This window comes from Tamandua tetradactyla, chromosome 3, assembly GCF_023851605.1.
Source record: "Tamandua tetradactyla isolate mTamTet1 chromosome 3, mTamTet1.pri, whole genome shotgun sequence".
Lineage (NCBI taxonomy): Eukaryota > Metazoa > Chordata > Mammalia > Pilosa > Myrmecophagidae > Tamandua > Tamandua tetradactyla.
In genome coordinates this window covers 104802589-104814640 of record NC_135329.1, presented here as the reverse complement: position 1 = coordinate 104814640, position 12052 = coordinate 104802589, and the positions used below count along the sequence as shown (strand labels likewise).

General features: G+C 37.1%; 1 protein-coding gene and 1 pseudogene across 9 annotated transcripts in view; both read left to right on the top strand.

Annotated features, from left to right (window-relative positions):
• The window catches only part of ZRANB3 (zinc finger RANBP2-type containing 3), a 382105-nt gene that overhangs the window by 209025 nt on the left and 161028 nt on the right, over positions 1–12052 (top strand). The gene's annotated exons all lie outside the window — the stretch shown is intronic.
• LOC143676277 (cytosolic iron-sulfur assembly component 2A pseudogene) lies at positions 7203–10176 on the top strand (annotated as a pseudogene).

Sequence of the window (12052 nt, the reverse complement as noted above, 5' to 3'; positions counted from 1 at the left end):
ATTTAAAATATTAACAAAATGCTATACCACTAAATAATAAACCTGAAAAGGAATTTGCAAGATCTTTTAATGGAAAATTTTGAAATACTTCTTAAGGACATAAAAGAAGACAAAAGAAATTTAAAAACATGTGCTCTGGTGAGAAGACTTAATATAAAAAGATTTCACTTTTGCCTAAATTTATCTGTCTATCTATCTATATATACTACATCAAGCAAACAGGATTTTTCTCTTAGATGATTGATTCTAAATGTCATATGAGAAAATAAACAGGACAGAAATGTCAAGAAAATTATGAAAAAGTAAAGGTATTGAGGAAAGGATAAAAAATCCTTTCTCTTCTTCTCACACCAAAATAAAGTTCAGATTAATCAAATGCTTACACATTATGAAGTAAAATCATAAATAAAACATAGAGTAATTCTTTTCTAACTTTAGTGTAGTAAACCCATGAACAACGGATGTATTTCACTACTTAAAATTTTAAAATATATTTGCCTTTTAAAACATACTATATAGGAAGTAATGAGGCAAATAGCTAACTGAGGAAAAATTCATTACATGCTGTAATTTACAAAGAAGGGCTAATTTCAACATCTGAGAAAAATGGACAAAAAATATTAGCAAATATTCCAAGATGAATTAGCATAATTAATGTAATAATAATTATATAGTCACAGACCAGTAATCCTTATGAATATCAATGCAAAGATCCTCAGGAAAATACTAAAGAAACAAATCCAACAATGCATTGAAAGAATTATACACCATAATCAAGTGGGCTTTATCCCAGGTATGCAAGGGTGGTTGAACATAAAGAAAATCAATTAATGTAATATACCACATAAACTGAACAAAGGAAAAAAACTTCACGAACATCTCAGTTGATGAAGGAAAGTCTTTGGACAAAAATCTAGCTTTCCTTCTTGATAAAAACACTTAAGAAACTTGCAATAAAAGGAAACTACTTCAACATGGTTAAAGGCACGTGTAAAAAACTCACAGCTGCCCACGCCCTGCAGCAGCCGACCCGCCCGCCCTCCTCCCCTCTTCCCCCTCCTGCTCCGGTAGCTCTCCAACCACCACGGTGCCCTCTTCCGCCTTCACCGGCTCCTCCGCCACCAGCCTCGACAGCCTTGCCGCCCTCACCTTTGCTCCTCCAGAACAGCTACTGGGGGAGTGGAGACAATACAGAGCAGCTCCCGGAGCCACGACAGAGATCAAAGGGACAGCGTACCCCATCCTGGAACGGCTGACTGTCTGGGAAAACCAGCTCCAGTGAGAACACCGAGGGACGCGGGATTTCCTGGGCGGGACGGCAAGCGGCCGGAGTCCCTCCCGTCCTCCTTCCCAGGCCAGCTGGCAGAATTGGGCAGGCGGTCTTCTCAGGACGCGGCGGCTGGCGTCCCCACCACGCGAGGCCCCCCGGACCAACTGAAAGAGTTGGGTCAGAAATCCCCAGACTGCGGAGAACGGTGACCAGGGGTTCCCTTCCAAACACGTGACTCCCCGGTCCGCCTGGGAACAGTGCACTCTCCCGGGCTGCGACAGCTGGCACCCTTCCGCCACGCTTGGCGCTCCGGGCCGACTAGGAAATTTGGTCGGGGGCTCTCACGTGCTGCGGCGGCCGGCGACCCTCCCCGCGTTCGGACCCCCGGGCCGGATGGCGCTCTTCCAAGACGCTTCGGCTGCCAAACCTCCCCTACGGCGAGAGTTTTCCAGAGTTAAAGGACCCACAGCAACTTTTACTGGTGGATCCCGTAGACAAACGTGTGCCACGAGCGCCACCTACTGGGGAGGATAAGAAAAACAGAACCCAGAGATTTCACAGAAAAATCTTATAACCTGTGGGGTCCAACACTCAGGGAAATCTGACTAAATGCCCAGACACCAGCAGAAGATAACGGATCACGCTCAGAAAATTGAAAATACGGCCCAGTTAAAGGAACAAACCAATAGTTCAAATGAGATACAGGAGCTGAAACAACTAATGCTGAATATACGAACAGAAATGGAAAACCTCTTCAAAAATGAAATCGATAAATTGAGGGAGGACATGAAGAAGACATGGGCTGAACATAAAGAAGAAATAGAAAAACTGAAAAAACAAATCACAGAGCTTATGGAAGTGAAGGATAAAGTAGAAAAGATGGAAAAAACAATGGATACCTACAATGATAGATTTAAAGAGACAGAAGATAGAATTAGTGATTTGGAGGATACAACATCTGAATTCCAAAAAGAAACAGAAACTATCCGGAAAAGAATGGAAAAATTCGAACAGGGTATCAGGGAACTCAAGGACAATATGAACCGCACAAATATACGTGTTGTGGGTGTCCCAGAAGGAGAAGAGAAGGGAAAAGGAGGAGAAAAACTAATGGAAGAAATTATCACTGAAAATTTCCCAACTCTTATGAAAGACCTAGAATTACAGATCCAAGAAGTGCAGCGCACCCCAAAGAGATTAGACGCAAATAGGCGTTCTCCAAGACACTTAGTAGTTAGAATGTCAGAGGTCAAAGAGAAAGAGACGATCTTGAAAGCAGCGAGAGAGAAGCAATCCATCACATACAAGGGAAACCCAATAAGACTATGTGTAGATTTCTCAGCAGAAACCATGGAAGCTAGAAGCCAGTGGGATGATATATTTAAGTTACTAAAAGAGAAAAACTGCCAACCAAGACTCCTATATCCAGCAAAATTGTCCTTCAAAAATGAGGGAGAAATTAAAACATTCTCAGACAAAAAGTCACTGAGAGAACTTGTGACCAAGAGACCAGCTCTGCAAGAAATACTAAAGGGAGCACTAGAGTCAGATACAAAAAGACAGAAGAGAGAGATATGGAGAAGAGTGTAGAAAGAAGGAAAGTAAGATATGATATATATAATACAAAAGACAAAATGGTAGAGGAAAATATTATCCAAACAGTAATAACTCTAAATGTTAATGGACTGAATTCCCCAATCAAAAGACATAGACTGGCAGAATGGATTAAAAAACAGGATCCTTCTATATGCTGTCTACAGGAAACACATCTTAGACCCAAAGATAAATATAGGTTGAAAGTGAAAGGTTGGGAAAAGATATTTCATGCAAATAACAACCACAAAAGAGCAGGAGTGCCTATACTAATATCCAGCAAATTAGACTTCAAATGTAAAACAGTTAAAAGAGACAAAGAAGGACACTATATACTAATAAAAGGAACAATTAAACAAGAAGACATAACAATCATAAATATTTATGCACCGAACCAGAATGTCCCAAAATACATGAGGAATACACTGCAAACACTGAAAAGGGAAATAGACACATCTACCATAATAGTTGGAGACTTCAATTCCCCACTCTCATCAATGGACAGAACATCTAGACAGAGGATCAATAAAGAAATAGAGAATCTGAATATTACTATAAATGAGCTAGACTTAACAGACATCTATAGGACAATACATCCCACAACAGCAGGATACACCTTTTTTACAAGTGCTCATGCATCATTCTCAAAGATAGACCATATGCTGGGTCACAAAGCAAGTCTTAACAAATTTAAAAAGATTGAAATCATACACAACACTTTCTCGGATCATAAAGGAATGAAGTTGGAAATCAATAATAGGCAGAGTGCCGGAAAATTCACAAATACCTGGAGGCTCAACAACACACTCTTAAACAACGAGTGGGTCAAAGAAGAAATTGCAAGAGAAATTAGTAAATACCTCGAGGCGAATGAAAATGAAAACACAACATATCAAAACTTATGGGACGCAGCAAAGGCAGTGCTAAGAGGGAAATTTATTGTCCTAAATGCATTTATCAGAAAAGAAGAAAAGGCAAAAATGCAAGAATTAACTGTCCACTTGGAAGAACTGGAGAAAGAACAGCAAACTAATCCCAAAGCAAGCAAAAGGAAAGAAATAACAAAGATTAGAGCAGAAATAAATGAAATTGGAAACATGAAAACAATAGAGAAAATCAATAAGACCAGAAGTTGGTTCTATGGGAAAATCAATAAGATTGATGGGCCCTTAGCAAGATTGACAAAAAGAAGAAGAGAGAGGATGCAAATAAATAAGATCAGAAATGGAAGAGGAGACATAACTACTGACCTCACAGAAATAAAGGAGGTAATAACAGGATACTATGAACAACTTTACGCTAATAAATACAACAATTTAGATGAAATGGACAGGTTCCTGGAAAGACATGAACAACCAACTTTGACTCAAGAAGAAATAGATGACCTCAACAAACCAATCAGAAGTAAAGAGATTGAATTAGTCATTCAAAAGCTCCCTAAAAAGAAAAGTCCAGGACCAGACGGCTTCACATGTGAATTCTCTCAAACATTCCAGAAGGAATTAGTACCAACTCTCCTCAAACTCTTCAAAATAATTGAAGTGGAGGGAAAGCTACCTAGTTCATTCTATGAAGCCAACATCACCCTCATACCAAAACCAGGCAAAGATATTACAAAACAAGAAAACTACAGACCAATCTCTCTAATGAATATAGATGCAAAAATCCTCAATAAAATTCTAGCAAATCGTATCCAACAACACATTAAAAGAATTATACATGATGACCAAGTAGGATTCATCCCAGGTATGCAACGATGGTTCAACATAAGAAAATCATTAATGTAATACACCACATCAACAAATCAAAGCAGAAAAATCACATGATCATCTCAATTGATGCAGAGAAGGCATTTGACAAGATTCAACATCCTTTCCTGTTGAAAACACTTCAAAAGATAGGAATACAAGGGAACTTCCTTAAAATGATAGAGGGAATATATGAAAAACCCACAGCTAATATCATCCTCAATGGGGAAAAATTGAAAACTTTCCCCCTAAGATCAGGAACAAGACAAGGATGTCCACTATCACCACTATTATTCAACATTGTGTTAGAAGTTCTAGCCAGAGCAATTAGACAAGAAAAAGAAATACAAGGCATCAAAATTGGAAAGGAAGAAGTAAAACTATCACTGTTTGCAGACGATATGATACTATACTTCGAAAATCCGGAAAAATCCACAATAAAACTACTAGAGCTAATAAATGAGTACAGCAAAGTAGCAGGCTACAAGATCAACATTCAAAAATCTGTAGCTTTTCTGTACACTAGTAATGAACAAGCTGAGGGGGAAATCAAAAAACGAATCCCATTTACAATCGCAACTAAAAGAATAAAATACCTAGGAATAAATTTAACCAAAGAGACAAAAAACCTATATAAAGAAAACTACAAAAAACTGCTAAAAGAAATCACAGAAGACCTAAATAGATGGAAGGGCATACCGTGTTCATGGATTGGAAGACTAAATATAGTTAAGATGTCAGTCCTACCTAAACTGATCTACAGATTCAATGCAATACCAGTCAAAATCCCAACAACTTATTTCTCAGAAATAGAAAAACCAATAAGCAAATTTATCTGGAAGGGCAGGGTGCCCCGAATTGCTAAAAACATCTTGAGGAAAAAAAACGAAGCTGGAGGTCTCACAATGCCGGACTTTAAGGCATATTATGAAGCCACAGTGGTCAAAACAGCATGGTATTGGCATAAAGATAGATATATCGACCAATGGAATCAAATAGAGTGCTCAGATATAGACCCTCTCATCTATGGACATTTGATCTTTGATAAGGCAGTCAAGCCAGTTCACCTGGGACAGAACAGTCTCTTCAATAAATGGTGCCTAGAGAACTGGATATCCATATGCAAAAGAATGAAAGAAGACCCACATCTCACACCTTATACAAAAGTTAACTCAAAATGAATGAAAGATCTAAACATTAGGTCTAAGACCATAAAACAGTTAGAGGAAAATGTAGGGAGATATCTTATGAATCTTACAACTGGAGATGGTTTTATCGACCTTAAACCTAAAGCAAGAGCACTGAGGAAAGAAATAAATAAGTGGGAGCTCCTCAAAATTAAACACTTTTGTGCATCAAAGAACTTCATCAAGAAAGTAGAAAGACAGCCTACACAATGGGAGACAATATTTGGAAACGACATATCAGATAAAGGTCTAGTATCCAGAATATATAAAGGGATTGTTCAACTCAACAACAAAAAGACACCCAACCCAATTACAAAATGAGAAAAAGACTTGAACAGACACCTACCAGAAGAGGAAATACGGATGGCCAAGAGGCACATGAAGAAATGCTCAATGTCCCTTGCCATTAGAGAAATGCAAATCAAAACCAGAATGAGATATCATCTCACACCCACCAGAATGGCCATTATCAACAAAACAGAAAATGACAAGTGCTGGAGAGGATGCGGAGAAAGAGGCACACTTATCCACTGTTTGTGGGAATGTCAAATGGTGCAACCACTGTGGAAGGCAGTTTGGCGGTTCCTCAAAAAGCTGAATATAGAATTGCCATACGACCCAGCAATACCATTGCTAGGCATCTACTCAAAGGACTTAAGGGCAAAGACACAAACGGACATTTGCACACCAATGTTTATAGCAGCGTTGTTTACAATCGCAAAGAGATGGAAACAGCCAAAATGTCCATCAACAGAAGAATGGCTAAATAAACTGTGGTATATACATACGATGGAATATTATGCAGCTTTAAGACAAGATGAACTTATGAAGCATGTAATAACATGGATGGACCTAGAGAATATTATGCTGAGTGAGTCCAGCCAAAAACTAAAGGACAAATACTGTATGGTCCCACTGATGTGAACGGACATTCGAGAATAAACTTGAAATATGTCATTGGTAACAGAGACCATCAGGAGTTACAAACAGGGTAAGATAATGGGTAATTGGAGCGGAAGGGATACAGACTGTGCAACAGGAGTAGATACAAAAACTCAAAAATGGACAGCACAATAATACCTAATTGTAAAGAAATTATGTTAAAACACTGAATGAAGCTGCATCTGAACTATAGGGGTTTTTTTGTTGTTGTTTTTTACTATTATTACTACTTTTATTTCTTTTCTCTATATTAACATTTTATATCTTTTTCTGTTGGGTTGCTAGTTCCTCTAAACCAATGCAAATGTACTAAGAAACGATGATCATGCATCTATGTGATGATGTTAAGAATTACTGAGTGCATATGTAGAACGGTATGATTTCTAAATGTTGTGTTATTTTCTTTTTTTTTTTTCTTTTTTTCTTTTCGTTAATAAAAAAAATAAAAAATAAAAAAAAAATACCTCACAGCTAGCTTCATACTCGATGGTGAAAGATTGAACACTTTCCCCCTAAAATTAGGAACAAGTCAAGGATGCCTGTGGTCACCAATGCTATTCAAAATTGTGTTGGAAGTTCTAGCTAGAACAATTAAGCAAGAAAAAGAAATAAAAGGCTTCCTAATTGGAAAGGCAGAAGTAAAAATTTTCCTGTTTGCAGAAGACATAATCCTATATATATACAGAATCCTAAAAAGTCTAAAACCATGCTACTAGAGCTAATAAATGAATTCAGGAAAGTGGCTGGTTAAAACCTAAGATCAATACACAAAAATCACTAGTGTTTCTATACACTAGTAAGCAACAATCTGAAGAGGAAATCGAGAAAAAATTTCCATGTACCGTAGGTCCTGTAAGAATAAAATATTTATATATGAATTTACCCAAGGGCATAAAGGTCTTATATTTGACAAATTACAAAACATCGACTAAAGAAATCATAGACCTAAATAAATGGGAGGACAGTCTACATTCCTGAATTAGACTAAATACTGTTAAGATATAAACCCTACCCAAAGCAAGTTACAGATTCAACAGAATCCCATTTGAAATTCCAATAGCCTTCTTTGCAGAAGTAGAAAAGCAGTCATCAGATTATTTGGAACCATAAGGGTCCCTGAATAGTCCAATCTATCTTTGAAAAAAATGAATACGTTCCCTATTTTAAAACTTGTTACAAAGCTACAGGGTCCAAAACAGCATGGTCCTGCTACAAGGAGAGATATATAGGCCTTTGGAATTAAATTGAGAGTTCAAAAATAGTCCCTCACATCTATGGCTTGATTTTTAGACAGGTGCTAAATCTACTTCTTTGGGAAGGAATAGTCTCTTCAACAAATAGTGCTGGGAAAACTGGATAACCATGTGGAAAAGAATGAAATTCATACCCATATACAGAATCAAATAAAAATATTTGTAAGATCTAAACAGAAGAACCAGGAATATAAAAGTGCCAGAAGAAAATATAGGGAAACATCTTCAGAACCTTGAGTTAGGCAATGGTTTCTTAGACTTTATGCCATAAACATGAGCTTCAAAGGAAAAAATAGATAAATGGGACTCATCAAAATTAACAACTTTTACGTTAAAGGACTTCATCGTGAAAGTTAAAAGTACCTACAGAATGAGAGAATATATTTGGAATCACATATCTGATAAGGGCTTAACATCCAGAATTTATTAAGGGATCCTTCAATTCAAAAACAAAAAGACAACAACCCAATCAAAAAATGGGTAAAAGACTTGAATATATATTTCTCCGAAGAAAATATCCAAATAGCCAAAAAAACGTGAAAATATGTTCATCATTAACCATGAGGGAAATGCAAAGCAAAACCACAATTAGGTAACGCTTTACACTCACTAAAATGGCTACGGTTAATAAAATTTTAAAAAACCATTTGAGAGGATATGGAGAAATAGCACTCATTCATTGTTGATGGGAATGTAAAATGGTACAGTCAAGGTTGAAGACAGTTGTCAGTTCTTCAGAAAGTTAAATATATTATTACCATATGACCCAGCAAGCCAATTCTAGGTATATACTCTTTAGAATTGAAAGCAGGGTCCTGAACAGATATTTACACACCGATATTTATAGTGGTATTATTCACAGTTGCCAAAAGATAGTAACAACCTAAGTGTTGATCAACAGATGATACATAATCCCTAATTAAGCAAAAGAAAGGAAATAATAAAATCAGAATGCAAGAGAAAGGAATAGAAAACAGAACAACAATAATAAACAATAAGACCAAAAGCAGGTACTTAAGAAACGATGTTTCTTAAAATTGTAGCCAGACTGAGTAGGAAAAAATAAAACATGGATTGCCGATATCCAGACTAAGAGCTGACACCAAGTACACAGTCTACAGATATTAAAAGGTTATAAGGAAATATGAGCAATGCTGTACCAATAAATTTGACATTATGCATGAAAGGAGTAAATTCCTTGAAACACACAAACTATTGAAGTTTCTGCTAGAATAGCCCAATATCTACTAAAAATTGAATTTGTTGTTCAAAACCTTCCCCCAAGGACAGACGGTAGCTTGAGTGGGACAGTCGCCAGGGATGGCGGAGCGTCAGGATGGAGTGGTTGTCTGGGCTGCTCTCCCGGACGCTGAACAGAGCCCTACGGCTCTCCGGCCTTTCTGAGTCAGGAACTGCCCGGCGGCCCGGGATCATGGAGGAGAAAGCACTAGAGGTTTATGATTTGATTCGAACTATCCGAGACCCAGAGAAACCCAATACTTTAGAAGAACTGGAAGTGGTATCGGAAAGTTGTGTAGAAGTTCAGGAGATAAATGAAGAAGACTATCTGGTTATTATCAGGTTCACACCAACAGTACCCCATTGCTCTTTGGCGATTCTTATTGGTCTATGCTTAAGAGTGAAACTTCAGCGATGTTTACCATTTAAACATAAGTTGGAAATCTACATTTCTGAAGGAACCCACTCAACAGAAGAGGACATCAACAAGCAAATAAATGACAAAGAACGAGTGGCAGCTGCAATGGAGAACCCCAACTTATGGGAAATCGTAGAATAATGTGTCCTTGAACCTGATTGATAGCTGTGTTAAGAGATACTGAACTGTAATTATTTGATATATTTGTTTTAACTCTTTGTAAAATAAAAGACTTCATGTGTAATAACTAGATGATTTGTACCTCAAAGCATTTTTTAAAGGATTATTTCCAAGCAAGATTTAATTATAAGGTAGTATTCAGTGTACAGCATTCTCAGGACTTGTAACACTTAAGTGTTCATACAGAGGAATATTTTCTCATTATTATGTGTAAGTTGAGTTGCTATTTTTCTAATGCCCATTCTGATACAACTACTTTTCGTGTCAAATATCTACTGTGCCCAAATGTTTCCAATTTAAATCATTACTCTGTAAAATAAAAATAAAACAGAGGTGATTCTTGTAATGATTCACGTGAGAACATTTTCATTGTCCTATTAATTTCACTGTGAATGTAGACTCCTAAAGATATTTCCAAAGCTTTAATTTTGCTGATCTGAGAATCCAGATGGACACTTAAGAGATCATCAGGCATAAGCCCTGCCTTCCTTCAAAGAAAGTCCTGAAAAAAGAGGAACAGATGAGAAACAGATGTGGAGTGCGCCATTGAACATTTTGCCCAAATTTGAAGAGCAAGAAGTCCCTCAAAGAAGTTTTGATTAAACCAATTTAAATGTTAAAAAAAAAAAACCTTCCCCCAAATAAAACCATAGGTCCAGATGGTTCCATTAGTGAATTCTACTAAATATTTGATAATACTAGGTCTTTGCACACACATACAGATATTAGGGGAAGAATAATATTCCAACTCAATCTATGTGGCCAACACTATGTTGATACCAAAACCAGCTGATGAAATCAAAGAAAATTAAGACCCAAACCCTTCATGAATACAAATGCAAAACTTCTTAACGAAATTTTTATAAATCAAATATAACAATATATACAAGAAATAATACACTATGATCAAGGGGGCTTATTCCTGCAAAGCAAAGTTGGTTTAGCATTCTAATTGAATTTAAACATTTCAAAATGGATAAAGGTGATGGTTGCACGTTATTGTGAGAATAATTAGCAGTACTGAATGGTGGGTGAATGTGCTAGAAAGGGGACGTTTAGAGTCATGTAGGTCACCAGAAGGAAAGTTTGAGGTTAAAACATGCTAATGTATAACACAATGAATACTGTGGTTGACAATGTCTGTGATTAACTGCACAAATATTAAAAAGTTCTTTCATGAACTAGAACAAATGTATGACACTGTTACAAAGAATTAATAATAGGAGGCGTATGTGGGGAAAATATACCTGTTGCAAACTATGGACTATAGTTAACAGTAATTTTTTAATAGCCTTTCATTAACAGTAACAAATGTACTACACCAATACTGTGGGTCAATATTGGGGGTGGGGGATAATGGATTTTGGATGATTTGGGTTTTCTTTTTTCTCTGATCTAGAGTAATGAAAATGTTTTAAAATCATCATGGGCATGTATGCACAACTATATGATGATGCTGTGAGTCAGTGATTGTATACTTCGAATGGTTTCAGTGTGTGGTACTTAGGTTCAGTTGTCAACTTGGCCAGGTGAAGGCACCTAGTTCTGTTGCTGCGGACATGAACCAATGGTACGTGAACCTCATCTGTTGCCGATGTACATCTGCAGTTGGCTAGGAGGCATGCCTGCTGCAATGAATGATGTTTGACTTAATTGGCTTGTGCTTAAATGAGAGAGTGCATGTAGCACAGCCCAAGCAACTCAGCATACCTCATCTCAGCACTCACAGCTCAGCCTAGGCCCTTGGAGATGAAGAAGGAAATCACCCCAGGGAACGTTTTTGGAACCCAGAGGCCTGGAGAGGCCAGCAGAGACCATCCTGTGCTTTCCCATGTAAGAAAGAATCTCAGTGGAAAGTTAGCTGCCTTTCCTCTGAAGAACCAACAAAATAAATCCCCTTTTATTAAAAGCCAATCCATCTCTGGTGTGTTGCATTCCGGCAGCTAGCAAACTAGAACACATGGTATGTGAATATGTATCAATAAAATTGCATTAAAAATGAATTAATGTAAATCACCATATTAACAGACTGAGAAAGAAAAATCATGATATTATCTCAATGGTTACGAAAGGAAGAAACACATTTGTCAAAACCTAACATCCATTCCTAGTTTAAAAACAAAAACAACCTCTCAACAAAGTAGAAATAGAAATGAGCTTCCTCAGACCTATAGCTAACATTATGTTTGAAAGTGAAAGATTAAAACTTTTCTCTGAAGATC